The sequence below is a fragment of the Aquarana catesbeiana genome, linkage group LG10, assembly GCF_042186555.1.
Source record: "Aquarana catesbeiana isolate 2022-GZ linkage group LG10, ASM4218655v1, whole genome shotgun sequence".
NCBI lineage: Eukaryota > Metazoa > Chordata > Amphibia > Anura > Ranidae > Aquarana > Aquarana catesbeiana.
In genome coordinates this window covers 21,402,483-21,408,464 of record NC_133333.1, presented here as the reverse complement: position 1 = coordinate 21,408,464, position 5,982 = coordinate 21,402,483, and the positions used below count along the sequence as shown (strand labels likewise).

At 41.4% G+C, this 5,982-nt stretch overlaps 1 pseudogene; it reads left to right on the top strand.

Moving 5' to 3' along the window:
- Positions 1-4,734: 4,734 nt before the first annotated feature.
- Positions 4,735-4,854, top strand: LOC141111514 (U2 spliceosomal RNA; annotated as a pseudogene).
- The last annotated feature ends 1,128 nt before the right edge of the window (positions 4,855-5,982 follow it).

The following is a 5,982-nucleotide window of genomic DNA, read 5'->3' as shown; positions in this document are numbered from 1 at the left end:
AGAGGCCCTTGTCCTCATCAACATGGGGACAAGGTGCTTTGGGGTGGGGGGGCCCCGCAGGGCGCCCCCCTCCCCCAAAGCACCCACCCCCCATGTTGAGGGCATGCGGCCTGGTACGGTTCAGGAGGGGGGGGGGGCGCTCGCTCGTCCCCACCCACTTTCCTGACCGGCCAGGCTGCGTGCTCGGATCGGGGTCTGGTATGGATTTTAGGGGGGACCCCACGCCGTTTTTTCGGCGTAGGGGGTTCCCTTTATAATCCATACCAGACCTAAGGGCCTGGCATGCACCGCGCTCACCGCAATAGGAAAATTTGTTTTTCCTATTGCAGAGAGCGCGAGATGCAATACCCTGCCCTCGCGTCGTATCTGGTCCGTCGGACCAGCCTACACACGAGCGGGCTTTCCGTCGGACCAGCACACACACGAGCGGACTTTCCGCCCGAAACTGAGTCCTACGGAAAGATTTAAAACTTGTTTCAAATCTAGGTCCGGCGGGCTTTTGGGAAGAAGTCCGCCGGAAAAGTCCGCCGCCGCCCACACACGGGCGGATTGTCCGGCACACTCTGGTCCGCCGGACCAAGTATGCCGGAAAGTCCGACCGTGTGTACGCGGCATAAGTCGAAGATTTAAAAAAAAAGCTTCAAACCTGGCAGCTCTCAGGCTTGGAAATTATTTGCTAAGATACCAACCCCAGAGAGTCACATGTTCAACCATACCCAACAGTACAGGGCTTTTCACAGGGCTCCAGCAAGCATGTAAAGCAGAGGAGTAGTGCAGGAAGATAAGTACCAGCAGTAGAGGGAGGCAACTTAACATTAACAGGTTTTTTTTTTTTTTATAACTAAACTTTTAATTTAAATTTGTTAGTATGTAAAAAAAAAACCAAGACAATCAAGTAAATCCCACCAAGATCGAGTAACAAAGTTGGTGCATAAATTGAGTTGAAAAAAAAGATATAAATATGCAAAACAGTAAACGGTAAAATAAACCTTTCACCACTTACCTAGTTTGGCTTCTTTTATTTACATGTAAAAATGAATATTTTTTGCTAGAAAATGACTTAGAACCCCCAAACATTATATATATATATACATATATATATATATATATATATATATATATATATATATATATATATATACATATATACAGTCAGGTCCATAAATATTGGGACATCGACACAATTCTAATCTTTTTTGGCTCTATACACCACCACAATGGATTTAAAATGAAATGAACAAGATGTGCTTTAACTGCAGACTTTCAGCTTTAATTTGAGGGAATTTGCATCCAAATCTGGTGAATGGTGTAGGAATTACAACAGTTTGTATATTTGCCTTCCACTTTATATATATATATATATATATATATATATATATATATATATATATATATATATATATATATACATACATATACACATATATATATATATATATGTGTGTGTGCATGTGTTTTTGAGCTTTGGGGTATATATATTTTTTTCCTCTAGGTCCTCTGCTACATATATAAATATGTGTACATGTGTACATGTGTTTTTGAGCTTTGGGGTATATATATATATATATATATATATATATATATATATATATATATATATATATATATATATATATTTATATATGTAGCAGAGGACCTAGAGGAAAAAAATGGCGGTCATTGCATATATTTATGTTACACACTATTTGTGCAGCGGTTTTTCAAATGCAAACAAGGAAAAAAAAACACAATATTTAACTAAATTTTTTGTAAAATATGAAAGATGATGTTACGCCAAGTAAATGCATACCTAAGATGTCATGCTTTAAAATTGCACACTCTTGTGGAATGGCACCAAACTAAGGTACTTAAAAATCACCATAGGCAGCACTTTAAAAATGTTAGTGTAGTGTAGAAATATTGCTCTCGCTATAACATTTGTGGTGATACCTCACATGTGTGGTGTGAACACCATTTTTGCTATGTGGCGTGACCTAAGTATGTGTTCGCCACCGCGCACGAGCACGGAGGGGCGAGGGCGCTTTAACATTTTTTTTAATTATTATTTATTTTATTACTTTTTTATTTTTACACTGTCCCTTTAAAAAAAAATAATTGTATTACATTTATTGCTGTCACAAGAAATGTAAACATCTCTTCTGACAAGAACAAAGCATGACAGGTCCTCTTTTTGGAGAGATCTGAGGTCAATAAGACCCCACATCCGCCCTCTACAAGGACATCAGATCAAAAAAACAAAACAAAAAACAAAACAAAACACTGATTTAGATCAATGAAAGAAAAGAAAAAAATGGCCTTGCTTACATCGGCCCTGAAAAGGACGTCACTGTCATGACGATGTCATGGCATCGCTCCGGGCCTCCTAGGCCATGGAGATGAGCAGAGGCCATCTAATCTCTATGGCCAGCCACCGCCACTGCCAGATCGGTTCCTGAGCTTCATGATGAGCCAGGTAAGTCTGGGGACCACCGCACGCAGGGAGGGTTTGGCGACCTAAAAGTGCTTCCAAAAGTGATCCAGAGGCTAATCAGCCCCTCAGAACACTTTTAGCAGAAAAAGCAGTGGCTGCTGAAAATTTTAATACTGGGGTTATGGCATCTACCTGTAGCCACATTCCCGGTATTAAACTCCAAAATAATGACAATATTCCAGAAAGAGGCAAACCCGATTATATTGATTACCACGTTATGGATTTGACTTAAATTGTCCTAAGCCAAGAGAGGTATCCAGGAACATACAGGAGGATAACTAAGGGCCCAGTAAAATATACCCTGTTTTCCTGAAAATAAGACCTAGCGTGATTGTCTGTGATGGCTGCAATATAAGCCCTACCCCCCAAATAAGCCCTAGTTAAAGTCCTTGAAGGTCTTATTTTCAGGGTAGGGCTTATTTTCAGGGAAACAGGGTAGGGCTTATTTGGGGGGTAGGGCTTATATTGCAGCCATCACCGACAATCACGCTAGGTCTTATTTTCGGGGAAACAGGGTAAGTACATCTAGGCACATGTAAATATTTGTGGATAAGGAGGTCAGGTGTCCTCATGAAAGACGTGAACGTCTGTAGTCATCAATCCACAGTTCCCACCAGGACCGAAATTTAGGTATTCTTAATTTTTGCATACAAATATTCAAATAGGAAGTGTTCTTTCAGGATATTACCAACCTCCTGGAGATAGGGAGGACTGAGGCATTTCCACTTTGGGTGAGCCACTAAAAAGACTTGAGTGAGTAAAGCTTGTATGTTCGTTGGCCAAGAGTCCAGCCCAATCCTCAAAAGGATTAACTGAGAAGTTAGGAGTAACTGGATACTAATTACAGATTTCATGAACACAGGTTATTTTTAATATATAATATATATAAAAAATCCAAGAGGAAACTGATGCTGGTAAATGTGAAAAGATGTGGCACAAAAAAAAAAACATGTCCGGTCAACATGGCCACCAATCAATGCATCACCATGACAAACTTTAGCCCATGGAAATCTGTTCCCACCATGAAAGGGCTAGTGGGTTAGGCTTGTCCCCCAGGCCACATTCTAATCTTTTCTTGTCCCCATGGCATCAGTCAAACAGCTAGAGGCAATTAAGGCTAAAGTAAGGCTTTAGTTTAAGCATTCCCAGCAACTTTATAGCTGGAAGGACTAAGTATAGTGACTGAATTTAGTAATCTTTTCGAATTTTTGAATTATGTAATTCCATTCTGTTTTACCCTTAGTGCCAAGTGAAAGCTATGCTTCCAATGGGGTGAAATGCCGGTCCTGCTTCGCTTTTGATCATTCCACATGTTACGATCTAGCTCCCATGAATTGCAGGGGGGATGAGAACATGTGCATCCACATGACCACAAAATTATCAGGTAAATAATCAGAGCTATAAGGGTGACTTTACTAAAGATTCAGAGGTTGTTCACCTAGTAAAGTGAATGTGTACTTTGCAAACTGAACATTAACCCCTTCCCGCAGATGTGCGTACTCGGCTTTCGGGGGTTACACTGGGATGATGCCCACAGCTGCAGGCATCAACCCGGTACTGTTTTTTAGAGCCGGCGATCGGCTTTCCAGGTATAACAACCGATGCGGCTAAAAGCCTGTTTTATCAGGAGGCCCGATCACCAATCAGGACGAAGCTGTGAGCGGCTTTGTTCCTGCCTCCTAATAGTAAACACGGAAGCAACGTCATGACGTCACTTCCCGTTTACTCTGCTGCCAATGGCGCCGGTTTTAAAAAAATATACAGTATTCAGAATTGCCGAAAACGGCGATCTGAATACTTTGAAGTGCAAAGGAGGGATCAGGGGGTCTTTTAGAAGACACCGCTGCACAAATACTGTGTGATATAAAATATTGCAACAATCACCATTTTATTCTCTAGATTCTCTGCTAAAAAATATATACATAATGTTTGGGGGCTCTAAGTAATTTTCTAGCAAAAAATACAGATTTTAACTTGTAAACACCAAATGTCAAAAATCGTGAAAGGGTTAAACTTTGTTTATTATGAATACCCAATGTATACCCAATGTATGAATACTCAAGTGCAAACAAATGTTCTGTTTTTGTTATTCCCCCCATATGATTGGGTAGACAGATATGTGACAGATCCGCCTAATTTAGTAATTTTTTCATTGTAATGTAAACAGCATATACTCCTTTAGTAGGGTTAATTTTTTTTATGTTACTTGCAAACCACTAATTAAATGACTTTATAGTAAAAAGATCCAGCTGTATCCAAAGGTTCTCACTTCTCAGCCTTTTGGCTAAGATCAAATGTAGTATTTGTTCTTATAAGTATCCAGTAGGGGTGCTCCTCCATCATTCTGGTATTCCAGCTAGGATGGCTGGCTGTATAGAATTCCTGCTGGTATAATGGGGGTCCCGAGGGAAAAAAACTGAATTAGGCATCCACTGGGTAATGTGGGGGACCGGGAGTATTTCCCTGGTGTGGAGGATTTTGAGGGACCTTGTGCTCTCTTATTTGAACAATTCTGCTACCATGTGCAGATGAGGGCTTGAATGGCAGAGAACGCACAGTGTAACGCGCCTCCTGAGAGTATGTCAGGAACCATAAACCAGGCAGAAGATGCAGTTAAAATCACACCTTTAATAAAATAGAAAAAAATAAAACAGTTCAGGAACATAGTCAAAAACTGAAGCCAGGGTTTGGATGCCAGAGCGAGTAACCAGCCGGGGTCAGGAAGCCAGAATTCAGCGTAGTAAGGAGCAAAAACAAGAACACGTATCGAAAGAGAAGTCAGCCAGGCCAAGTCATACACAGGGACACACTGGTGATCATAGACCACACAAGGGCACAGAGGAAATGAGCAGAGCTGTTTAAATAGCCAAAAGGGGCTGGCTGTAGGCTGGACTAATAAAACAGGTTAATAATGACCAGGTGAGTCACTGCGGAAATGAGTGGCTGGTAATTAACTGACAGCTGAGAAGCCTCTGTGCACTAAAAGAAAAGAGCTGCTCGTAAAGAGCAGGAGACAGCCCTGACAGAGTGGTGACCCGGGGTGTTGGAGTAATGCTATGGGTTTTGGACCCCATGGTATGAAACTGTACTAGTTCATGAAACATCTTGCTTTTTTCTGCACCTCTCTTCATGTGCTAGGCCTTTTGGCCAAGACTGGGGCAATTTTTTAACCAGATCAAAGGCCCTAACCATTGTAAGAGAGTGCACTTTATTAGTGCATTGTTTTTCACTCAGGTAGGGTGTGAGTGTACTCTCTTACAATGGTTAGGGCCTTTGGTCTGGTTAAAAAATTGCCCCAGTCTTGGCCAAAAGGCCTAGCACATGAAGAGAGGTGCAGAAAAAAGCAAGATGTTTCATGAACTAGTACAGTTCAATTGCTCAATGACTAAGCACAGGAGTGTGAAACGGGTTTGCTGAATCATCGTGTACCGCGTGGTCATGTCATATGGACATGTAATAAAGCATCTGTTTCTGTCCCCGGATGGTGCCACCACTCTTTTTCTTCCTCTCAT